At 41.8% G+C, this 26,675-nt stretch overlaps 1 protein-coding gene across 3 annotated transcripts in view; it reads left to right on the top strand.

Annotated features, from left to right (window-relative positions):
• kdm6ba (lysine (K)-specific demethylase 6B, a) overlaps positions 1-26,675 on the top strand; it is a 109,832-nt gene that overhangs the window by 53,824 nt on the left and 29,333 nt on the right. For all 3 annotated transcript variants that reach the window (XM_008435559.2, XM_017310482.1, XM_017310483.1), the window contains one exon: positions 22,319-22,391. The gene's annotated coding sequence lies outside the window, so the exon portion shown is untranslated. The remainder of the gene's footprint in view (positions 1-22,318; positions 22,392-26,675) is intronic.

The raw sequence follows: 26,675 nt of genomic DNA, 5'->3' as shown, positions 1-26,675 counted from the left end.
TGTGTGTGTGTGTGCGCGCGCGCTCCTCCTCCCTCTGCCAGCGAGTGTGTGAGAAACTCAACACTTGTGCCGGCGTCTGCCTGCAGCCGACGTTGCCTGACGTCGTAGGACTGAGCGTGCACGTCCCTGTCCTAATTAAGCCCGACGCGAACCTTCCTGGAATAATAGCGCTACTAGAAAGACGTTTCACACGCACCACTGTAAACCGATCCCTTCCGTACTCACAAGCTCTCCACCGACACATTGCATATTTCCACACTCAAAATCCATATCTCCATTACATTTTTAGCCCCTGCTCTTTCTATTTCCCTTCCCCTTTAGGACACTTCCTGCTCTTTCTCTACTTTACTTTATTCCCAGTGGAAGAATATCTTCTCTGTTCGATTTTAAAATAAAAAAATAATTTTTTTTCTGTTTCCTTCTTCTCCACTTACTTCCTGTCCAGCTGCGTTGATCCAGTAGTTTTCAGGCCAGGCGTGGTTCAGCCGGGGTCGCCTGCTGCGGACTGGAATACATCATAGCTGTGCTCTCAGTCGGACGAAGGCTTGCCCAATTAGGAAAATGCAGTATTACAGGAACCATGCAGAAATAATGCTGCATTAATCTTTTTCACTGAACTGTTGGCTTAAAAAAATAAATAAAAGATTTGTAGGAGACAAAACGAAGATCTTAAATGAAAGAATGCGGTGAAGTGCATCAGATAGGCTAGCTTAAATTATAATTTACATACATAAATGCTGACATAATCTATCAAAATTTTATTTAATTGACTTTACCGGATGTAGTTGTTGTGTCTCAGTAAACCAGATTGGGTCGTTTGACTCTCGGTTCTTGAGGGTCTCAGTAAAACGGTTCTTCTTCCGGTCTACAGGTCTTTCTAAGTCTAGTAGCAGCCGACTTAGATGTCTGCCCGGTTTGCTCAATTTGCATCACTCCACAATCCAAGTGGATTGACTTGTAAGGGAAAAAATGTTTCTTGTTAGCAAAATGTGGCTGGTTGTCCATGCTTGGTTTGATTGGATTGGGCCTTTCGTTTCTGATTCTGTGTTTTACTTCACCTCTCAAAGGTTTGTGAAAAATATCCTCAAAGTGCTTGAAACAACAAGTTAAATCTTTGTAAAAGTTCAGCTTGTTTTTTTGTTGTGGGCACTACAAAAGCAAGTAAATGTCAGGTTAAGCTGGATTTGTTCTTGAAAGACGTTTCATTGAATGAGCAAAGTGTGTGGTATAACAGAGAGAAAATAGGTCCAAATCATAGTCATGACTTTTAAACAACATGCAAATGTGGGTGAAAATCTGGTAGTGGGCTAATGAAGCCCAACTCTCAAGTTTGGACCCAATATTTAGAGCCAGTACTTTATCCCCATACATGGTTCTTGTTGCGAAATCTTCAAAAAATCTCACTTTTGCTCAGCAACTGGTCATCGGAGGAAACCTGTTGACTTGTGCTACCATATAGAAGAGCTAGCATAAGTGATCATGCTAACAATAACGTGTAGCCTCTCCATTTCTATGTGACGATAAAAATGGTTATAATGAACTTGAAAATGTTGAAAATCAATCAACTTAAACTTTCCTTTATTAAATTAACGGATATTTATAACATAACTGTTTCTGAATTTATCGTTTCTTTTCCAGTTGTCCTCACTTCTGGACACACATTTTTTGGCGATGTGGTTAAAAAGACTCAACATTTCTTCTAGATGATGAATAACCGAATAAGAGCAAAATGAGTCTTTTATCAATTTTCCTAAGACTTCAGTGATTTGCTTGAAAGATTGTCGGTAAAGCAGCTAGCTCTCTTTTCCAGATTTTAAAATGTTGTTTTCCGTATATTTTAAACAAAATGAATTTTCTATTTCCTAACCGAGAACCTCAGGCTAACCAATCTGTGCAGAAGTGAAGTGAAACAAACTAGAGGTTAAATAATGTCTTTAAATTGGATTAAATCTCAGAAACCATATTATTCCTTCTGCTCAGCTACAAGATGGATGTGATGTACTTTAGTGAACTTTAGTGATCTGTACAAGTCTGAGGGTGTCTATAAGTTTCTTATGTTCGAGTACTTCAACTCAGAAACTTGTAAACATGTTGAATGAATACGGCGATAAGTCCTGGGTGATTTAGAAGAACTGCAACTCAAGACGTGGTACTAAAGACGCAACAGACAAATAAAATTAAGACAGTGTCCAAAAGTAGAATAAGAAAATCTGAGGAACTTCAAAAAAAGAAAAAGCTACAAACCTCTGTCTTATCGCCACCTACTGGACAGGAGTATAAAATGATAAATCCATGATTGACAGACAGTTTTTCAGCAGGATCGTACATTAAATTGATATGTGCAGAGATCAAACTGTCATCACCGTGAATGTTAAGACTGAACCTTTTGTGAAAAATAATTAACTAACAACGGTGTGCCCTCATGCCGCTGCAGAAAACATGAAAAGAAACGAGCCTTTGGTTAAAAACTACGCTGTAATCGGATGTATAATGTGACGGGAGAGATCACAGAAAGTCCTTAATGGCCGTATTATTTTTCCTCTCTAGGCAGCAATTTTGCATAGTCATTAGTTGGGGGAGGGACTGACCCTGCGAACTGTAAGTGAATGCATGCAGGAATAAATATGGACGTGCGCCTTCTGATGACGGTTGATTCCGAAGCTCGACAACAAGCCATTTCCTGCACAGAGCGCCATTAGGACGACTCCCCCCCGCCCCCCTCACCCCCTTATCTGTCAGCCACCATGCTCCCCTGCTTCTCTGCAGATGTGCACAAACACACATGCTAGCAGGGTAGTGTGGTTTTGGTGATTGAAATTGTCTGTGCATGTGCGCTGCACTCCTCTCTACCCCTACTCAGCCCTGGGGCAGTCCCCCTCACCCAAAACAGCTGAAGGGGGAGATTGTGCATTCATTGGAATGGGGTATGAGCAGGAGGAGGAGGAGGGTGATTGAGCGTCCTGCCTTGGAAAGAAAAAAAAAAGAAGCCCAAAAAAGAGAGAGAGAGAGGAGAAGAAGGGGGGATGGGTGGGTTGTTTTGCCTTTCAAAAACAGGGAGAGAGCAGAGCAGACAGGAAAGAGGAGGAGAGGAGGTTCAGGGGTAGAGGTGAGGGGAGGACGGCTGGGTGGCTGGCGCCGTGGCTCGGTTGTGTCTGGAGCTTGGCTAATAACAGGTCGTGTCCAACTAATATTGAGACAAGCTCGTGTAAAGAAATGGCTCTTTGATAATTTAGCTGATAAATAAATCTGTTTAGGTGAAGTAATGTGGTGACTGACGAAATCTAAGAGCTTGAGCAGATCAGGACTGCAAAGATGGAGTGCCTTGTTCCTGTATGATATAATTCAAATACAACTCATATTATTTGCAATATAGTCCTTTGTTGCAGACTAATCACTAATTTGTACCAATTCCTTTAGGGTCTGGCCTCTGTTTCTAATCTGACTTTCACCTTGCATTCTTCTTTAAACGGTCTCCTCTGTTGCTTTATCAACGACTGCACTGATTTCTCACTCAAAGAAATGAAAAGGCTGGGGTGGCTAATTAAATTATGTAGGGTCAAAGGGCTTAAGGAGATTAGTTTTGGCCTTGGAGCCATTATCTAGCACAGAGAGGCTATCGTCTGTAGGTAGCTGCGTATGATTAGCCGGGGGAGAGAGAGAGACAAAGGAACCAAACAGAAATGTGATTAAAGACGGAGGAAAGAAAAGCCAGGCATATCTATGAACTACTAGAGAAGGTAGAGTGGAAGAAGGGGGAAAAAATACTGGAGATGAAGTGATGTGTAGGAGCATGAAATAAAAATAGCCATACTGAGAGGCTGACTGCATGCACACAGTGGCAGAGGTAATATGCTGAGAGAGCATGTGGCTTCTTTGTGTGATGGAGGAAATGTATGGTTTGTTGACTCAAGTTAATGGCTTCCAGTCAGCTCAAGCTGTGTTTAAAGTGTCCACTGGTTCTCTCGCTCGTTTTATCACGTTCGCCATGTTTAGTTCTAAGAAGCAGATATGGTTAGCAGGTGCCTTCGTATTCAGATGCAGCTTCAAAACTGTGCACCAGACAGGCTATGTTGCAGAAATAAAGGCCAGCTGGATTCACTTGGAAAGCTAGCTAAACCTGAGGTGATGGATGGCATGATTTTGTTGCTGAAATAAGTTAGCCTGATCTGTTTTTGCTCAAATTCATTGAAAAATGCATGACGGACCTGATTTTATTCTTTACTCATTTCCATTGTAATGTGCACTTTAGTGATATGGGTTTTATTATGCTGTCTTTTACAACATGCTCCTAATCTTTATCTTGCTAGCTCTGAAAACATGCTAATACTAACCACATAATATGAGCAACCAAGCTACAACATTTCTGTATTCATTACAGCGAGGCTGTGTCCTATATAACACACCTGAATCAGTTCAGTATTCACCCATTTTTCTGTGTTAACACAACTCAAAATTACTAGAGGAAAATCTCCCAATTCGCTGAATTTTATAGATGATAAATATTGTAAAAAAAAAAACAAAAAAAAAACATGCAGCTTGGGAAACTGAAGTATCTAAGCACAATGATACTGGACATGCTATCGCCTGTCGTTTGCAAATCAGCCAATCCAGGAGCGCCGTTAATTTTCTTTGATGCTGACTAGCTGTATCTCAAAGAGTGGAGATGAGAAAAACTGTAGATGTTAGCTTCTGCTGTGTATATTTAGGTATATTTGAACTATTAAAATATGTAGTTATTAAGTCTTTTTAGAGGGGGATCTCAAGTATTTGCAGATTGTAGCTATTGACTAGCGACTGTGGTTCTTTGGCCCCACAAGTACCTTGGTTGGGCTGTAAATATGGTTGTGCTGCTTTCCTGAGCCCTATGCATGACCTAATTATGTGATTCAAGTGTGCTGACAGAGAGATGCGTCTAAAATGTTAGCTGTTAGCATGCTAATACTAACAGCACATTAATATTAAGGTTATCATGCAATGCAGTTCCAAAGAAATAGCTTTAGCTACTTGGTATTACTTGTATACACACTTTAGTATTAGCATGCTATTCTTAGTAGTCGGTATTAGCATTTAAACATTAAATGCTGCGGTTAATCTGTAAGTAAAATCTAAAATGCTAATGGCATGGAATGTTTAGCACAATAACCACAATCTAGCATTAGAATTTGCTTGTGTAAATTAGAAATCTAAGCATTAATTAAGATATTTCAGTAATATTTCCATGCTAATGCATTGAAAACTTGAGCATGCTAAGCCTAACTGCACTCTAATGTTAGAATTAGCATATATATGTAGCTGATGCCATGCAAATACTAAACCCTGCAGAATATGTGTAATAATAGGATATGCAACAAACTTTTCTTAATAAACTGATGTTAGCATGTGACGTGTAAAATATTTAACTTGCTAATGCTAACTACATTTAATTAATGTTGGAATGCCACTATTTCTATAAGCATGCTTGGTCTGTCTGTTTTCACTTACGTAAAGTATTTTCACTGAGCCATTTGTGACCTAGTAGACTCTATAGTCCATATATAGGCCATAAAATGTTTAATGAAACTTTTGAACAACACTACAGAGTAACTGGCTTGTTACATAATAAACTGGTGAATGATGTAACTACAGCTTTAGTTAGGAGAGGTGTGTCTCCATTGGACAGACTAAATAAATTCATCACTCTCTCAAACAGCTTTATGATCAGATATTGTGTGATTAGCCTCTGTGTACCAGCCCATAAACGATGGTTGCAATGGTGTGTCTGCACGCACATCCGATTTTTATGACTGCGTTTTAGTCATCAGGAGACTTGTGTGTAGTTTTAGGACATTTCTTACATAACGCCTGTTAAAAGTTGCAGAAAGGTTGACATATCATCACTGCAGGCAAGAATACTTCTTTGTAGGTCTTGATAAAAGAAGAGAAGAATGAAAAGATCCAGCTTTGTAACATTAAATTACAGTAAAATGTGACGATATGAGTTTACTTATGTAATTTTTAATTTCTGTCTTTGTTGCTTTTTTTTTTCGCTCCTGGAAAACCAAGCACAAGAAATATATACCACAACAAACAGAATCTGTAGGGGTAGCACACAGAACAGACTCCCATAATGACGCAGAGACACGACTGCTTTTACTCTGCTTTGTAATTGCATCCAGCAAACCCTCACCGCCTCTTTGAAGCTTTCTGGTTTTACTGTGCCCTCTTTTGTTTTGCCCTTATTTGTTTATGAGTGACGTTTCTCCAACCCAAAGATTCCCATTGTGTGTGTGTGTGTGTGTGTGTGTGTGTGTGTGTGTGTGTGTGTGTGTGTGTGTGCGTGCGTGTGTGTGCACATGTAAGCGTTCTTGTGTCTGCAACTCAGTTTGTAGTGGAATATGTGGGAAGCTGAGTGTAAAAGTTCTCACCAGTAGATGCGGTGTCTGCAGGATCTGCAGACATTCCCACTGTGTATAAAAGCCTAATATCAAATGTTAAGTGGAACCAGTTATGTACGACAGTTTCAACCCTGGACCCGCTCTACTTCTGTAATCAGCTTAGTGCTCATTGACATTTTTTTTTAAGTGATGCATGCGAAACAGCCATGCACAAATCAGCCACGACCTATTAGTGACCCCACAGTGGCCGCCATTGATCAGGTGTCTAGCAGTTATGCATTAACCTGATTATGTTTCTATGGAAACGCATGTTTAATACGGAAGAGTAGCAGGTCAGGACCTTTCGGCTTTGCGCATCTTGAATTGCGAGGATTTTATTGTTTTAATGCTGCTTCTCCCTTTCTTTTATGCTCTTCCTCTGACACGCTCCAGAGTCTTGCATCACTCCTCCCTTTAACCCAGTTCCACACTGAACCCTGACCATTCCGCCTTGTGTAACAGCTATGATGGCTCCGCTTTTATGCGTCCAGCAACGCCTCTCGCTCCAGTTCTTCTTCGTGTATCGCTCAAACGTCACATTGGGCATAATTCTGCTGCGGGGTTTGGACATTTTTAGCCTTGTTTTTCGGTCTTCTCCGCCTCTTTTCCTTATAAAACAGTAAAAGCTGCGTCTGACTGGGTGTGTTTTTACGAGGATATAGCTGTGTCTCTCTGGGTGACAGTGTCTGGGGGCCGGTGGGTACACTCAGGCCTTTATGGGTCTGAGTGTGTATGTTTGTCCCCAGACGTGTAACACGATCTGTGTCGAGAAGTCCTTCATCCCTCCTTGGTGTGCCTGTGCCCTCCCTCACCTTCCCTCTGCTCTGCATCCTGCCCCCTATCTGTTCACAGTCGTCTCTCCTTTCTGTCTGCCCCTTTTCCTGCCTTTTATCTGCATTTCTCGCTTCTTAAACTTGTAACAATCTGAAAGTCGTGGCCTTGGAGGAATTAAACTTCCTTTCCGCATCGTTTCATACACATGCTCCACTCAGATGGCTTTAAATTCAGAGAATTAGCCACCAATCTTTATTAGTGCTTTTGCTTGTGCGGATTGTCTCTATGACTGTACATTGGGCGTGGTTGGTCGATCAAACAGCCTGAATTACTCCCTCAAGATTTTTATCTCTGATGTATTGAATTACAAGCTTCTCTGTGTGTGTTTTCTCTCACCTTTTTGCCTCTGCCTTTGCAACCCGCCCCAATTTTTTCAGTAAAGCCTGAAAAACCCAACAGAAATAACACTAGTGGACTGAAATACTCAGGTTCTGTCTGACAAACCGCTTCTGCTTTTGGAGGACTTTTGAAGAGGGGTGAAAGTTTATAGGTAGTTAAAGTATTTTTATATAAAAGCCGGCACTTGATAACTCTTTTGTCTTTATTTGTGGCCCTTTCCCACTAACACTGCTTGTTTTAGCTCAACTCTACACAGTTTGGGTGATTTTCCATGACAATGGAGTAACAACCCTACTGGGTATCGTGTAGGTAGGTTCAGAATCCAAAAAGTAAAATGATTTACACGTGACACGAACTCAACACAATGGATGTGTTGAACATTATGTTTAGTCTGCTGTTGTCGCTCTGCTTAGTTTTTACAAATGGCGGTCAGATTTGGATGGAGTATGTGGTTGTAGATTTCTCTGAGGTTCTGTAATAGTCAGATTTCAGGGTGTTTTCACATCTGATAGTCCGGTAGACTCTGTTCGACTGGGACCAAAATTGCAACATTTGTTACATTTTCATCTGGTGGAGTTCGCTTTAACCTGCACTGTGTCAAACGACCCAAATCCTTTGAGCAACATGGTACCTCGTTGGCTATGGTGGCGCTGCACCATGACACACTGAAGGGAACAATACAGAAGACACTGAGTGCAACTTCCTTCTTCACAAAAAACAAACAAAAATTTTGTAGCGTCAAATTTTAGCGGTTGTAGAATTTTGTTTTCGTCTTTGGCAAAATACCGCAAGCCATTTCGAGCAAAAGTACTAGACATGCATGTTAGCTTTGGTTGTATTTACCCAGAATGCCATGCACCCGTGGATCAGAGTTTGCTTTTTGGTCCAGATCTTAATTCGATCGAGCATTCACGCCTCCCCGAAGGAACCAAACTTTCTAGGCAAATGCAAATGTTTGATTGGTGTGAATGCACCCTAAAGTCAAGCCGAGTTTATTTATAATACATTTCATCAACAACTCACTTCAAATTGCTTTACATTCTAAAAACAAAACACTAGCATAACTTTTTTACAGAACCTCACTTTAGAAAAAACATCCAAACCGTTTTTAAATATAACCGCAAAGAAATCACACCCTCCTACATTCACAGCCACATTCCAGCATGTAGGTGGTTTTCAAACTGGAGTCTTCCAACATCCCCCTGCAAAAAAGCAAAAAAAAAAACAAAAAAATCCCCTCAGAAGTGTCCAACACAACCAGAGCCCTTCGCACTGCCAGAGCGCAGACTGTTTGCAGCTTCCAGGAGCTCGGTGTCCTGTACTCTGCTGCCATATGGCAGCTATGTTAGCTCGCAGTGCAAACACAGCTGGCTGCCTCCCATGGTTGCACGGCTGAGCAGCAGTACAACTGCAAATACGGGGATTGTATTTACCAGCAGCGCATTAATATGGCTGGGTTTCATGATTGCATTTGTCAGATGCGTTAGCGTTCAAGCTGGAGCCTGCTCTAAAGGCTGTGTTATGTTAAGATGATGATTGTTACCTTTCATATTGCACTGCTGCAGGCGGCTGATGGAGAGACGCGGCGTCTAATTTAAAATCGGGATTAAAAGTATAATCATCTAACATTAAAAGGCGCTTGCTGTTATTCACACTTGAATCTGTTTCTCCGTGCGCAGTTGTGCGCTTCGCGTGCTGTAATCTCTTAGTTCTCACATGGCCGGTTGATAAAAGCAATTTATGTGGTCGTCTGAAGCAGGGACACACTCAGACAGGGAGATAAAGAAGGGGGAAGACAGGGCAGGTACAGAACATTGCACATCATAAATAAAATGTCAGAAACACCGGTGCATGCTAGCCAGTGCTCAGGGTAGCATGAAATCTGCTCTTGTCCCCTCCTCTCTTATCTCCCCAGCCTGGCTCTGTGTTTATGCGAGTGCAAGCGTGTGCGGGGTAATTGAGGTGTGCGACCTTGCTGTGGGGCTGGCAGGTGTACGGCCTGGTGATGAAATGAATCTGGGGTTGGTGGGGGGCTCATACCCTGCCTCCATGTGCATAGATGTATGTTTTCTGGCATTCTGTTGTGGAAGAAAAATAGATGCGTGCGTGCGTGTGCGTGTGTGTGTGTGTGTGTGTGTGGGAGGAAGCACAGTGTTCTGCATGGGATTGGAAATGAGATCATGTGCATGGATTGTCTGCGTGGGCGTATGTGTTATTGAGTAGCGAAGATGCTATATATCACTTTCTATACGCTGCAGAGAGCGCAGAATCTGCTTTGCATGAAAATGCCGGGACGTTTTTAAACATCACTGTCAGATTGTGTGTGTCCCCCCCCCCCCCCGTCTCTGTAATTACCATCCAGTGAAGAGACAGACGCTTGAGACGACGGGCACATTCTGTCCATATATTATTTTCTATTACTGTCATTATGACTGAATGTCCTGTATATCATGTTGAATCCTGACTGAAAAATGTTGACGGGTTGGTTGGGTTGTAGTGCCACTGCTGGTGTTTTTCTGCTTGATCCAGAGCCATGAGGCAGCAGCTTTGAGCTCGTAGTTGCCCGGCCGTCTTCATGATGCCATCCGTATGGGAATGTGTGGAGTTTTCCGGGAGCTAAGATTTAAATCTCTCACTTGTAAATTTTTCCCATACTAGAGTTGCACCAGGTCAGGAGCAGAGGCTCCCTAATTGGGAGAGAGTTTTAGCTGGAAAATGCTCTATTTTTTAAATTCTTTACATTTTACATGCACATATAACATTGTAAACTACTTAACGTTGGAAATTAGAACAATTACCATGATTAGGATTATTTCACTCTATGGTAGGAAGACCCTATCCCTGTTTAAAGGACATCACCCTTTTTTGACTGCCAAGAGTGGAAGTTAGTGACTATGAAATTGAGCGATCTAGTCTTTAGATTTATTCCCGCCGTTTTCTTGGCATCGGTCCCGTTACCTAGCAACCAGGACACCCAGAACACAAGCTGGTAAAAATAAAACTTGAAATCTTTTAATTGCTTATTCAATCCTTACATTCGTGACTTTTAAAATACTTTAAAAATGATAATAATTTAATCACTTCTATGCAAATGACAAAAGTCTAACAATACTTTAAGCTTTACATTTTTTGACCACCATATTTTATTGTACTTGAATCTAAATCTGTACTCCTCTCTTTCACAGTTAGTGTATATTGAACGCCACAATTTCTCAAGGTCTCGTTAAACTTCAGTGTTGACCGTTCCTTACAGCGTATCGCCTTAAATGACAGACAGTTCGCTTTCTGTCTGGTGTCTACTGAGCATGTCTGCCAGGTGGCATTGTTAGAAAATAATCGGTGCTTTTATCATCACCTGATAGGCTTATCGGTTTAAATGTCAGGAAGACTCGTAAATATCTCCTCTGCCTCCTCCGAAATCCGGGCTTTGCTCGCTGGTCTACGTCATCGTAAATATTTCCTGAAAGTAGCTACATCTGGAGGACATTGCAATAAAAAAATAAAAAAAGAAAGAAAATGTATCCCTGCTCTCTGCCTCTGAGTTCGAAGTCTAGAAATGTGAATTTCTGACGTTTAGGTCTGGCAAATAATCTGCTTAATAGCCAGCCCATCAGGATGATGATTATTAAACCTACCAGTCTGTCTGCTTTAAGCTAAATATAATCTGTCGGTGTGTCACATTGGGGTTTTTTAAACGCAGTGCTCGCCGTGTGACTCGGTCATCCTCCTCTCTTGCAGCAGAATATAGCTGAGCAGCAGAATCCATAAGCTCTCCCTCCCCTCCCCTCTTCCTCTCAGTAGCTCGCTGCATCTGTGTCATGTCACCGGGTTCGTGCGTCCCAGAGTAACCCTCCTCCTCTTCCTCCCTTACTAATTCAATCTCCCTCTCTCTTTCTCTCTCTCTTTCTCTCTGTCCTTGTGCGTCTGTGACTGTCATCCTCGATCTCTTCATCTTCGCTCCTCCACCTCATCCCTTTTCCTCTTCCAAGACTCTTTGTCCAAAAGCAGATTTCCCCCCCTCGTCTCTCTTTCATCCTTTCTTCCTCTATATTTAATGCGCGTCGCTTTCTTAGCAACTCTTCCTTCCTCTCACTCCATCATACAGCACCGGCACACATGCACATCAATGCATCGCTCTCTCATGAAGCATGCAGGAACATAAAACTGCCTGCGTGCATATATTAATAGATCCAAGCTTCTAAGCTGACGACTGCATGCATAATCTATCTGCACATACAGAACGTGAACAGTGCACTAAAGAAAGTGTGTGTGCGTGCATGCGTGCGTGTGTGTGTGTGTGTTTTGGGGCCCCTCCAAGGCTCCTCCCTCAGGAGACAGGTGTGGACCAGATTGGGTTCCGCCTCATTTCCTCTGCCCTGCGCAGCTGGTCAAGGACACATTTACGCGCCCAAACACAAGCGCGTTGAGCTCATGCTCGCTCACACCTCGAGTAAAGACGACCTCAGAAGGATCAAATGTGACATTAGCATAAAGTAAGCGAATGTCTCGAGTGTTCAGGAGGCAGGCTGCTCACAGATTCCTGTGCAAGAGGATTACAGCTGTGATTACAAGATGATCGGGAGAGTCTTTCCATTGCAGCACAAATAGATTTGCAGCCTCAGTATAACATTTCATAGGACGTTAGGCTGTGAAATTTGCACATTTCAGCTAAAATTAATGAAGTTTAAAAATAGTCTTCAGACGAATTTCAAGGAATTCTTTCAGTTTTGATTGTATCACATGGCGACTACTCTGGAAAAACTGTTAGTATGGCTCTGAATATATTTTAGTTTGATTACGAGTAGCTTTATTTAAATGAGCTGTTAGTTTGACTCATATTTGATGTCACTTTAACTCTGATTTGCTTTCAGTTTGACTTAATTAGGTGTTAGACAAACTCTGAATAACTCTAGTTATTAGCAAGGCAAGTTTGATCTTTGATTAGCTATTGCCTTTATGTTTTGCTGTTGCTTGCAATCTTAGGAACTGTTAGTCTGACTCTGTGGAGGTTAGCGTTAACATGGGTTTACGGTGGACCCCCGTATTCACAGTGGAACTACCAGAATCTGCAAAAATCTAGACCCCATCTTGAAAATGTTTTTACCTGCCTCTTTTAGTTGTTCAAACACTGTACTGTTGTTATCTTGACTTGGAGCTGTTAGCTTTGTTCTGAGAAGCTGTTAGCATGACTGAATCAAGTTTAACTTTGAGGAGCTGTTGGTGCTACTTGGATTATCTGTTAGCTTGATTTATTGCTATTAGCTTTATTTTGAATACCTGTTAGCATGAGATGACTGAGTAGTTGCAAGCTTAACTTGTGTTACTTAGATTTACTATTAGCGTCACTTGCAGCTGTTGGCTCTATTCTTACTAACTGCTAGCTTGATGCTGAAGAAGCATTACCTCTTAATTAAATGTTAGCTTGATTTTTGATTGGATAGTAACTCTACTTTAGGCGATTGCTTCCTTTTCTATAAGTTAGCTTGACTCAGTAGTTATTAGCCTGACTCTTGCCTTAATGTTACCTTAAATCCTTCACTCAGACCTCAGGTCATTCAGACTGATGTCTACGAGTAGAAAGCAAGAAGCCGAATATTTATAAATACTTCACTCAAGCAGACTATTGAAAAAACAAAGCTAGCCACTGAAAGTCTCACTTTTATTTCTACAGGCAGTTAGCCAGCATATTAAGTGTAAATGTACGATTTAATTTCTTAATCTCCGGTGAGGTGTCCCAACATATGGAAACCTAAGGAAAAAAATGTAAGCCTGCTTGCTCAGTGCAATATTTAATGATGTTATTAAAAGCTGTAATGTCTGTGTGTGCTTTGCTGCTGTGGCGCCTGGTCTTTCCAGGAAGTGCATGATCACAGACAGGCAGACGTCGCCTTTGGAGCGTGGACTGCAGAAAGAGACACAGGAGCTCAGAGGGGGAAGCACGGGCGACTCATGTATATATCATGTGACTGCGTGCTTACATGATGGTGAAAGTGATTGAGTGTTTGTCACGTTGTAAGTACAAATGTGTGCGTTTTGCATGCGGGTGTGTGTGTGTGTGTGGTCTTTTCAGGATGGTGGGAGCCCCCATGTGGGGATCACATGTGCCTCAGTGAGATAAAGAGGTCTTTGTGAGCAGATGTAGGAGATGTGGCTCATATCACACACATCCCCTTGTGCACACTTTGCATACTACGCCTCACGTCACTTTTTCTCACAAAACACGTTCATTGTTAAAAGGCTCACCACTTGCAAATTAAATATTTTCCACCTCTAGTCTTCTGCATTTAATAGGTATGAAATCACTCCAGTTTAAGTGGGGAACACAAACACAGCAGTGTTAAAAAAGACCTGAGCAAGTGTTTGTTTTTATGTGACTGCTAAACGGCATTGTGCAACCAGATAGTACAGTTTAGCACCTCTGCTCAGGTATGTGGGCTTGGCAGGGCTTGCCTGACAACTCTACTCATGCATGCAAACTATGAATCCAAAGTATGAACCCAGAGACATCAGGTTCATACTTTGTGCTGAATCTGTTCGCATTTGACCTGGCATTATCTAGGCTGGTGGCCCAACGTTGTTCTGAGAATTTGTGTTTAAATTTCTTCTTTTTGTTAAACGTTTATGAGGCATAAATTAACTGTGATTAACCACAATTTTTAAAAAGCTTCATTAAATTTTACTAGTAACACCCATAGAATCAATAAATCAGTTTCATAGAATTCGTCTGACAACATAAAATTGGCAAAAATAAAAACATTAGCTGCCCTTCCACTGACCATTTAATTGTGCAAACTGTAATTATGGAAATACATTTGCTTAAGGGAAACGCATCGATTTGGAAAAACACTGTGACTGAAATATGAATATATACCATTGTTGCAGTGACTTTTAATGACCTACAGCAGGAACAAACTTTTTCTCTTGTGATTTTAATTGCACCTCTTACTTAACGGAAACTCCACATGTGCAACACTGTATTTTGTTAATATTGGAAAACTTTTGTGCACATTTGTATTGATATTTTTCTGGATCAAAATGGTTACAAACTACTTCTAACGGATCTGCACATACTCTGCAATGATTGATAGATTTAGTGGAAAGAATGAGAACCGAAGTTGGTAGAGATGGGACTTTTCACACTTCAAGAGAAGTATAAGTGCAGATCACCTGGGCTGGATTTACAAGAGAAATCTTGACGAAATGAAAACATTTCCACTTCCCCAAAATAAACCACACATTTCAGTGTTCTGACCAACCACACAATAGTTGCTGGACACCATGTGAGAAAGTTTGACCCAAATAATGTGCCAAGAACAAGCTGTGAGAACTCACTAAACCAGGGCTGCATGAAAAAGATGACAGATTAATTCTCTCGCTGCCCTAAGAGAGAAGAAATGTTACATTCTTTTGGCGTATGTAAAGGTCTTTAGGCTTCAGGACTCCATCAAACCACAGTGAAACCCATTATCCACAAAGAGGAAAACCTGGAACGGTTATAAACCCATCAAGAAGTGATTGGCCTGCCAAAATTACCTCCTATTTCGACAACTCGTCTATATATATGAAGTCACAAAAGAACCCAGAACAACATCTAATCCTAATTCCCTCTGTTCAGAGTTTATGATTCACTAAAAGAAAGAGAGACTGGGCAAAAGGGAAAGATCCAAAGTCAGAAGAACTGCTGGCATAAGAAACGAAGACCTGTCTCACATTTGCCAAAAAAAAAAAAAAAAGTCATAATGATTCCCGAGACTTTCGGAAAAATATGTAGACTGAATTTTCTTAAGGGTGTGTGAACTTTTACACCCGGCATTAAATTAGAACAGCATTTCAGAAAAAGATACCTTCCGCTTGACAGTCTGGGGCTGCTTTGCTTGTTGAGAACCCTGACAACATGCAGTCATTGATGAAACAATAAATTCTGCAGTTTTTGACCTTATGCTTAAGTGCAGTCGGTTTACGGTCAAGACAATTGATCCGATTTGGCATCCTGTCTGACAGAAAATTGAAACGGATGATGTACGCCAGAATTTGTCTCTGGACTATGCAGCAATTGTCAGGAGTATGACAGGAAGTGAGACACTGTAACAAAGTGTAGCAGATCCGCTTTGGGGGAAAATGCAAACTAAAAATCTATCGCTAGCAATAAAAGTAGTGTAGTGACCCATGGGAGGAGCTAAGAAAAAATGAGTGAAATGTCAATCTTGTTTGAGCAGACACCGATGGAGCGGTGTGTGTTTGTGCTGGCGGGATATCTGGTACGTACTGTACTCTCTCGTAAAATACTCAATCTCCCAAGTCCGGTGTTCCACGAGTCATATCCTGTACGTTAGGAAAAAATCGGCGTGAAGAGTCGTATGCAAGCAATTTTTCATACTAAAAAATTGGTATCTGCTTTTTAAAGATTGGTAATCTGCGATCAGTTAGAAAATTGGTGCACCTCTAACCCAAAGCAATCCAAAGTCCATCTCCATAACCCCATAATCTGTCAACAAGTGTTTTATTCATGTTGCACAAGAAATCCTTCAGTTCAAAAATGATGAGAGTTTGTTCTCCACGAGGCGCTATCGCAGTCATCTGTCACGTTTGAGGAAAGTGTTAGTTTCCTCTCTTTCTAAAAAAAAAAAAGTGTTTATATTGTTGGGATGCCTTAGGGCTCGTTTCTTAGACTGCTTGTTCTTTTGAAACAGGCTCAGGCACAACCGATAATTGCAGCAATCATGTTTTAAGCTGAAAATTAAATCGGCAGCTTGCACAGGGTTGTGTTTAGAGGTTGAAACTGTTTTTGTGTCATTCAAGTTTGTAATCGGCTCAAACAGAAGCAAAAAAAATAGAAAAAGTGATCAATTGTCAGTTAGATTCCTGGAGTTTTGCCGCTGATACTTATTCTGGTAAATTTCCAAAACGCTCTGTTTCCTCAACAGGTGGAAAGTAGAGGAAATCCCCTTGTGTTTGTGTGCTGAGCCGTAAATATCTGGAATCAAGCGGTTTATTTCGACGTTTTTTTTCCTGCGCTTTCTTGGGTTACGGGATCTTTTCAAAACAAAAGACTCGAATGAGTTTGACGACTAAGGCAGCGTTTTATTTGGAGAGCTGACGTCACTGGTGTAGCTGCCCCGAATGCTTTCGACAGCTGTGAGGGATGAGCTCTGCTCAGCTGCTGTGTGTATACGTTTGTATGTGTTTATGTGTGAAAAAGAGAAGGATCATCCAGGGTAAAAGGGTTATTTTCATAAAGCCCCTATTTAGGCACGCTTGCTTAAATCTCCCCTTTCTTCGCTTTCGCACATACAAACGCGCTGTTCACAGCTCTTGATTCTGGCAGCAGCCACAGTCGGCCTGCTTTCATTAGTGTCTGTATAGACGAGATTTATTACCAACTGCTCCTTCCTGTCCTCTCCACTTCCCTGTTTTCTGTCGTTTTGTCTCATTTTTGCCGATTTTCAGACGCTCTCCAGCCGCGCGTCACAGGGCTCGACTCAGCCTCGTCTGTCACCCTCCCCCTCTTCACGTGGGTGTCATTTTTCTTTTTTTCCTTGCCTGTCCCCGACAAGGAAGTCTGTCTGTCTACCTCGTCTGTCACTTCATCCAGCCATCGGCTTCTTCACGTGTGGGAGTCGGTGTGGGTGTTTTGGTTTTGCGAACGAGGCTTGGTTTTGACCATGACCTTTTGGCGAAGCCATGCGGCAAAAGTTCACCGAGCCAAACATCCTCAACCGCAGCCAGCGCTGCTCTCCTCCGCGCTGTCTGTTCCTCTGCCAGCTCTGGCCGCCCAAATGCACGCATGTTTACAAGCAAGCTAGACGGAAAGCAGACTGTCGGCCTCTCTCGTGCGTGCACTCAAAAATAACATGGCCAACACCCAATTTAAAGCCAAATTCAAAGGGGCAGATCAGTTTTAAAGCATCTGAGAAACCAGTTCCTTTTGTCATACAATGGCAGTCCTGCAAAAGTGTGCAATTTACCTGAGTCTAAATCTCTTGCACACCTTCAGGACACGGTGTGACGGCATTCCAAGAGATTACACGTTTGCGAAACAAGTCCTCGCACTTGATTAGCTCCCAGATGCCTGAAGCAACTCCTTCATATTTGCCTGGAAGCTGGTGAACTCGGTGCTTCTGAAGGACTTGGAAAAACAAACAAGTAGAGACACAGAGGAGCAGACGGTGAATGCATTGGGGCTTATAGGAGGGAACTTTTGTGATATATTAGCAACTCGGTGTAAGTATGAAGCCTGTTGCCCCAACTTGAAGAGCCTTGCTGAATCAGGAGTGACTCAGGACTAGAGCAGCTCAAACATGGTTACCTTCCTCACGCCATGCAAGCTCGCACATGCAAAACAATGCATGTCGATTAAGGTGCTCATTTATCTCTACAGCAAGGTATTATAAACATTAGTGGTGAAAGAGATGTGGTTGGACACAGTGTTTGTTTATGCCACGTGCACAGTGCTACTAAAACTAATTTTGGAATTGGACAATGATTAAAAAATGCAGAGATAATTATCCATAAAATCCATGTAAACCAGTCAGACTCGGTCGTAAAATAAAAGGCTCCATGAATTAAATGTGATCAGCACATCAAGAATGGATAAATCAAGAACCCAGAATATGTAAAGTCCTCCATACAACCCCAAGGCAATAACTACTCATATCCTGTTCTCTTTTAAGACTTTTAAGCAAATATTTAGTCGACTGATGAGACAAAAGTAGAACTTTATGGCAAAAACCTAAGAGCTTTTGGGGGAAGCATACCAACAGTCAAACATGGTGGTGACAGTGTGATGGTTTGGTCACCAGTTCATAACCACAAACACAAGCCCACCTGGATTATGCAACGGGACAATGAGCTAAAGCTAACCAGTGGGTCTGGCTTTGAATCAACTCTAAGGAACCAAAATGAAGTGGCCTAGACAAAGTCTGAACCTAGTAGTAATTGTGATGCAGAGGCGTGACTTTAAACAGGACATCCATGTGTGAAAACTAACTTTATGAAAACAATGCTGCAAAGAAAAGTGGAACAAATCCTGTCCCACAGCAGTCTTAAAATGTTTCTTGCCAAGTACCACAGACACATTGAAAGTTGTTGCCACAGAGGGCTGCAAAACTGGTTCTAAAGCCCTGTGTATGCTTTCGGGGTAAGACGTCTAGGTGTGTAGCGTTGTGATAAGTTGTTTCTGTCACAAAAGCAGTTAGGGGCGTTTTTTTAGGATGGTGGTTTACCAAGTGACCTGAAAGATTGTTTTCTTAAGGTGGATTTTCATCAGTCAACACGGTTCTGAAGTGTTTCAAAAAAGACTTTGACCCAGCTCTCGAAGGGTTTCTCGCCTTACGGGTTTAATGTATGAAAGGAAGTCGAGGCCTCTAACCCACCAAAGGAGGTAGTGATGTAAAGGTGGTGATAGGAAAGGCTAAACTGGGTTTGCAAGTTGATGTTGTGATGTGATGGCGGTCAGATTGCCTCTTGACACATATTTTGTCTGAACTGTTGCCATTTCCTTCCAACCTACTTTCCTTTTGTACCCGTAAGCAAGCCAGTTTTCAAGTATGTGCTCATTTTTCTTGGTATTGTTTTGATGAATTGTAAGGATATGGTACAGCTCTAGGACCCTTCTGTGTCAAAAAAAGCCTCTTTGGTTTCATTTTCATAAATGACAAGAAGTAGAGTGAGGGGGGTGTACTAATTTGATTGTATTCTGGAGTATTACCACTAGATGTCTCTAATACCTGCAAAGCTCTCCTTAAAATAGTAAAATCGACATTTGTTCCTTTGTTGTCTTTGCTTATCTAAGATTGGGGTCGCAGGGTAAAAGGTCTCCATGTTAAGTTAACCTGCTAAATAAATTTCTCTTTTAAAAAAAAGAAAAGTTAAAAAAATAAAAAGTAATTAAAGTTTGACTCAATTTGAGATCTAGATCAGTTTGACTTTGGATTTTTGTCATAATAACCTTCTGTCTACTTAAAAAATCTAACCGCTGTTTATTGTTTTGGCTTCGGCTCAGACGCTCAGAGCTAAATCCTTATTCCTGGATTGTTTTGATCTTTTTATCTATTTTTACACAATGTTTGATTTTAGGTTGGATGGCAACTAAATACAACTCTTTGTCTGCATTTAGGAAATCTCGTCTGCTTTCACCCTCTTTTATCTTCAAGCCGCTTTTTTCGTCTCAGTCTCGGCTTTTTCACTCCGACTTTGTCTTTCTTTGTTGCTTCGCCCTTCTGCCTCCTTTTTTGTGCTGGTTAATGTCAAAGGGAGATGCTCCCACTGGTTAACCTTTACAGACCAAAGATAAACACCACTTTCTGTATCTTGCTATCGCTCACTCTATCTATTGGTACCGCACGCACACACACACACACACACACACTCTCTCTCATCTAATCTTAATCTGTTGCTATTTGAATGCAACTGCATTTGATTTACAGAGGGTGATTAATGTCAAACCTGCTGACATTTACTTGATGTGTCATAAAAGAAGATATTCTACCCTAGCAACAAGCAACTCTCAACACACACTCATTTGAGTTTCTTTGTTTAAGGTAGCACCCACGTCTTTCAGAAACACCTACACTCACGCACACAGCTGTGACCCCTTCAGGGTGTTTGCTCTCTGACCCCTGGTTCAAAGGTTCGGGATCTTAGCCACCAGGCTGCAAGCTCGGCGAAGGCTGAGCCAGCTATTTCTGCCTCTTATTGACACAACTGTCGCGCACTCGGCACAAGCTGTTCTGTTCTCCGCTTCAGTAGGAAAGCATATGGAGGCCGCCGCTGCGTGGGCGTGCTTTATTGTGCAGCCCTGCAGGTAGAACATGAGAAGAAGTGGAAGAAAGGCAGGAAAGGTAGAGTAGTGTAAAGATGCCCTGTGGGTTTGCTTGGCGCGCAAAGGCGTCAGAAATGACCTGGAGCTTTGGAAGGAAACTGGAGGTTTGTTTGCATTCAGACATTAGAAACGAAAGTGATAAAAATGCACATTGAGTGGAGTTAATAAGGTTTCTCCAGGTTCCACCAACTCAAATCTAAGACTTTTAAGGCCATTATGAATTGAATTTAAGACCTGTGTCGCGACAGAAATACACAAAAGAAAATTGGATGTTATTTATACATACATGCATAAAACTACTGAGGAACAAATTGTACTCCTTGTGAGATTATTACAGATATTGTTGCAGTCTTACATCAGTTGAAAACATCAATTACCATTCCTTCTTTTAATCGTTTTTCCTTTTTTGTCATCGTAGCTGCGTCGGTTGCTCTCTTTCCTCTAGTTCTTTTCCATTTCTTGTCCTTCTCGGCTGTATTTCCCTCCATGGTAACGACTTTGTCGAAATGAAATTCGTAAGTAGGAAAGACTGGCAGTTGACCACCGTGCTTAAAGTCCACTAAACCTCCGACTTCAGAGTTTGTCGCATGAAACGCTGCTCTTAGATCAGTGTTAGTTTTCTGGTGAGCCTTAGCAACGGCAGGAGATCAAAACTGTGACATTTCTGGGGTCTGTTTGTTGCTCTTGACAGCAGCTTTGAACTTCTCACGCTGCATATGACTCTCTGCAGTCTTTACCCTGGTACGGCGAAGCTTTTTTTTTTGCAGATATGGCAAAGCATCATATGGGTTGGCAACAGAAGTGAGCCGGTGGCAAAGACGAACGTCATCCAAATGCCGATAAATTTGCACTTAACAATGAAAGACGCTAAATAACCTGTTAACCCTCTGACTAGTTAGCAAGGGAATATTCGCAGCTAGTTGGAGTTAGCTGCTACTTTTGCCTCACCAAAAAGTCTTGAGAAAAAAACTACATAGAATATATGAGATGAACAACATTGACAAAATTTAAGATTAACATGTTAAAGTTAAACTTCATTTATTTAAAGGTTTTAACTTTAGATGCATGGATATGAGACTTTAAGGACGTGCAGACTACTGCTTTTGGAGGAAACATTGCATCAAAATGCCATGAATCTAAGGATTCATTATTTTTGATGCGTACAACGATCAGTTTGAAGGCCAATACTAATCTTTCTGATCATTTTCAGATTAGAGTCGCGTTCATTCAGGACAGGGTTTTTCCAGAATCCTGATGTGGATGCTCGTTATTTATTTATAAAAGGAACAAGAGAAGTCTGACAATGTAAGACATGACAGCAGTTATACACAAATTATTGGAAAGGCACTAATTTTATTTAATTTGAATTTGTTAGTTTCCATAACAGTATGGGATATAATGTTTATTGACCAATTTTGCTTGAAAACATGAGCAGTAAGAGCCTACTTGTGTGAAATGTGTGTGTGTGTATGTAGCCTTGTTTGCCTTATGCTGTGTGTGTGTGTGTTCTCAGAGTGTGTGTGGAGGTGTGTTCTGGGGGTGGAGCGTTACGCCAGTGTGCCACCTGTTCTCGGGCCCGCAGCCCAGCACTGACACCGTGACTCACTGACCGGGTGGCGCACATGCAGATGGCCACAGCGCTGGGCCAGGCCGCTTGTTTGGCTGACCCACCGACACATGCTGTGGTTTCACGAGCCAACACCGACGACATACCAACAGCGCCACGACCACGTCGAGTCACGCACGCATACAGATACAAACCATATAGCAAAGAATAAACTCTCGCACCGAACAACAACAGGACGACTTCTTCTTCACACTGCTGCCGCAGCTTTCTGGCGTCATCTGTAGCATAACATTGCTTCTGCGGGTTATCACACCTGACCTGTGTTCTTCTTTGTTTTGGTTTCAGGAGGTTGGAGGGTGTCATGGTGGCCCAAAGGTCCTGAGAGTAGAAGAGCAAGGACTTAACCTACAATCACTTGGTAAGGCTCTTTTAGAGGACTTGAAGCTGTGTTAGTGTTGTGCACACATCCACCATTTGGTGAGCCACACTAGTGTTGTGTCAGGATGTAATAAAGAGGATCTTATTCTTATCAGGTTCTAAAAAAGTTTTAAATCTAACCTTACAAGAACAACAACACTTCTGCTTTAGCAGAAAACAACTGCAAATACACAAACGCTTTCTGTTGAGCACAGTAGTGGAGGTATGATCATTTGGGCTCCAATCCAGCTTTATTGCCACAACAAGACCAAACTGACTGCTGAAGTTAGATCAACAGGACAAGGATCCCAGAAAAGAATCTAAATTTTTCCATGGCCTAGTCAAAGTCCAGACCCCAACTTTATTGAAATGTCTTTAACTTGAATGATCTGAACCAATGGTGTAGAGAGGAGTGGTTGTGATTATGTGTTGAATGTTTATAAAGTCTATTGAGAGTTGAAACAACTGGCTAATGTTTTCTGCTAATTGTCCTCTTTAATTATTCCAAAACCAGCTCTACTTTCCTGTCCGCTTTACTGATCGAGGTTTTGTCCAGTTTAGACATGTTGTGTGGTGAAAAAATCAGTGTGTAGGTAAGAGAGGTAAAACCGGGTGAGAAGTGCGAAAATGAGTAAGAGAATAGTAGGAGTAAAAAAAACAGCACATTACTCACACAAACTCATTAGCTGAGGAAGTGGTGGGCTGTAGAAACACAAGGTGTTAGCAGATTGCTGTCTTTGTAGTCTCATTCATGCACAAAACAAACTCTTCTGCTAGTCTGAACTGTCCTGGCAGAGACATGTGCATGAAAAGCATCTGAGTCAGGTGATAAACAGCCCAGGTCTTTGAAGTTCAAAGCTTTCACTGGAGGGAAGAAGGTGAACGACTTGCTTCATCATTCCGAGGTTTGCAGCGTCCGAGCAAAACAGCGTGATGACTCTGAGAAAATACTGTCATCTCCTCTCTTTTTCTACATAATTACCTACTTATGTGCTATTTTTACTGCACATTTATAGCCTGACACAAAAGTAAGGTCAATATGGTGAAGATTTTATGCGATGGATGTCTTGATACTAATGGAAATATTCATTACTGTGGACTCTATTGGCGGATTTTTCTGTGGAAGGTGATTCCAAATTATTTGCGGGAAATTCACGAATTTCTAAAATATCTAAAATACTCAAAAGTAAATGCAGCTTTGGAAGCTGAAATACTGGCTAGAGCAGTGGTTCTTAACCTGGGTTCGATCGAACCCCAGGGGTTCAGTGAGTCGGTCTCAGGGGTTCGGCGGAGCCTCTGCCGTGGAGATAAAGACACACTTGTGTAAAGTCGTGATGACGCCCCGCTTTGCCATCACTTGCTGCAGAGGATCACGTTACATTGTTTAGCCAATCAGTGCTGCGGAGGAGCACTGATTGAAGGAGCTCCACTCTCAGCATGGATTTGAACTTGTGTCTTTATTTACTTCAGCAAAGCTCAGTTTTTACCAAATTCTGTAGCTTTCGGTGTACTTCCTTAGTCGCATCTTTTCGGCCCTGCTACTGCCTCTAGTGGCGTGGGGGTGGTAACACAACTAATGTAATTACATTTCTAAATCAGAATACCGCAAAGTTTTATTATTAATTTTTCATTATCTTAGGAATGTAGAGCTAATTAAATAATCTAAACAAGACCTTAAAGTGGTTCCAGTTTCTCTCGATGGCCAACCTGTTGAAACTGTGGCAAATTTTAAATACCTTGGGTTGTTCCTGGACAGTCAGCTCAACTTTACTGAAAACACTGACTATATTTTGAAGAACTGTTCTCAGAGACTCTACCTTTTAAGAAGACTTAGTGATCTTCTTAAAGTGACCCAACTAGAGTCTAGTTGGGTCACCCATATGTCTTGAATTTGGAAAAAAAAATCATTTTATTCATCACTACAGAAGGGTTCAGTGAATGCACATATGAATCTGATGCGTTCGGTACCTCAAAAAAGGTTAAGAACCACTGGGCTAGAGGTTGCAAATTCAGTAGCGCCATTAATTATCTCTGCCGCTGATTGGCTGTGCCATTTTAAAAGCAGAGGTAAGGAAAAATGTATGGCTTCTGTGGTAGTGTGAAGCTTCCACTCTGTGTATTAATGCATATTAAGGTATATTTGTAGCATTTGAGGATTTCAGCTAATCGTGGGCAGCTATGGCCCACTGTGATTCATCAAAATACTCAACCACCAGAAGAAATAAACTGAAGTTTCAGAAGTAACAAATGATGATCTGTAATAATCCATTAGTGGACAGCATCTTGGTCTTTCCATTCCTGACCTTAAGCAACTTACAGCACGCCGTGGTCACTGAGTGTTTTTAAATCCACTCAGTGATTTGAAAACATTAAAAATTCCAGATTAATATTATATTTAAAACATTTTTTTACCTCCCTTCTTTGTCCGCAGTGGTGTAGTTGATAAGCTGCTATAAGTAACCAGAGTCCATTTCTCCAGATCATTCTTGGGATGTTTGAAAGATGATGATGTTATCCCTTTTAAAGTGTAACGGTTGATAATCCCACGTGTTTTATTAGGTATTAGCTCTTGTCTAAACATAACATTGCTTTTCTACCAGAGATAAACCAGATTCAGGGATCATATCACGGTTTATATGACTAACAAACAGCAGCACAATCCGCACGCTTTTTTATAGAGCTGAGTGTGGGACCTCAGAAATGTGGAGACATAGTTTTACACGCTAACGCAGTAACCTGCTGCACCACAACAGTTTTTTTGTGCTCCTACTTTTTCCAACGAGAAAGTCGTAAATTAGTCGGTCAGCATAAGCAGTAATGCATTCCCTTTCAGAGCTCTGCACACTCGTTACTTTTCTGACTGTCTTGCATAACTTTGGGGAAAGTGAGTGTATTAAGCAGGACCTCTGTGCTTAGCTTATCGTAGCGCTGCAGTCAGGATTAGCTGCAGCTCGGCTCCCTGTTGGTGCCTCTCTCCCTGAACGAGGGCTTTAATTATCAGGGCCGCTGCGCTGCAGTCAGGCAGCTACATGTGGGTGTGCTGCAGCTCGTCTGACTGTCTGAGCGCCTGTGCGGCTCCGTCTCCTCGCAGAGGGAGCGTGGAGGTGATTATTATCGTGTCTGTCGGTCTCTCGGTGTACCCAGGATCTGACTCACGTTATGCCACATGCGCACACAAATATAATCCTACATATCGGAGGCCGAGAAGTACCATCTGTACCAGAAAGGTCTCCTATGTCTGCAAGCACACAGAGATCCTCCCAGCCCCGTGAAGCTCTAGCATTCCTTCTTGCGCTGCTGTCTGGACCTCATCAGTGTTCGGTTTATTTTTTAAGCATGTGTGGATGGAATGAAGGGAATTTTTTAGGGCTTGTACCCATGAGAGAGCAGCTCTGTGCTGTATATTTGGAGTGTGAGAACTGGGTTGTCCTGGTCTCTGATCTCTGTAATTACAGTCCTTCCCTCTTCACACACACAAACATCTGCATGGTCTCTTTATACATATGAATGTGGGGCTGTTCGCCTCCCACTAAAGCTCAAAGGGCTTAAACACTTCACTTTCTGTCCTTATTGTCTCTTCCTGTAACATACAGATATATATTTAGGACCCCCAGACAGACTGCAATGCCATGGTTTCTCTTGTTGTGGGACAGGAAGGATGAGAATTTAATTTCCCAAGACTGTTATTATATACAAATATGGTATGTTAATGAAGGAAACAGCTGGAGGAAGCTGAGTGTGTATGTGTGTGGCACGTGAGGGTCCCACCCAGTCCCACATCAATCAGCGATCCTCTTCCTGTTCATATCAGAGAGCTAATGGCCTCTCCAGTGAACTGAGGCAAGCTGGAAAAGTCGGGAATTTCAGATTCAGGGTTTTCTAGGTCTAAGTAACGCTCAAAGCAAAAATAATGTGCAGAAAATATATTTTCCAAATGTCTAAAAGAGTCATCCATCCTGACAACCATTCATCCATCCAACCGCCCTGAAAACCATCATTCATTCATCCCACCATCCATTATGAAAAATATTCATCCATTCATTCATCTGCCCAGAAAACCATCCATTCGTCATCCACCATATATCCAGAAAACCAACCGTCCATCTATCATCCGTCTGTCCATCCATCCAGAAAACTATTTCTCCATCCATCCGCTTTGAAAACCAACCGTCCGTCCGTCCGTCCGTCCGTCCATCCATCCATCCATCCATCCATCCATCCATCCATCCATCCATCCATCCATCCATCCATCCATCCATCCATCCATCCATCCATCCATCCATCC

The sequence above is a fragment of the Poecilia reticulata genome, linkage group LG18 (assembly GCF_000633615.1).
Source record: "Poecilia reticulata strain Guanapo linkage group LG18, Guppy_female_1.0+MT, whole genome shotgun sequence".
NCBI lineage: Eukaryota > Metazoa > Chordata > Actinopteri > Cyprinodontiformes > Poeciliidae > Poecilia > Poecilia reticulata.
Note: the sequence above shows the minus strand (reverse complement) of the source record. Positions and strands in the feature narration are given on the sequence as shown.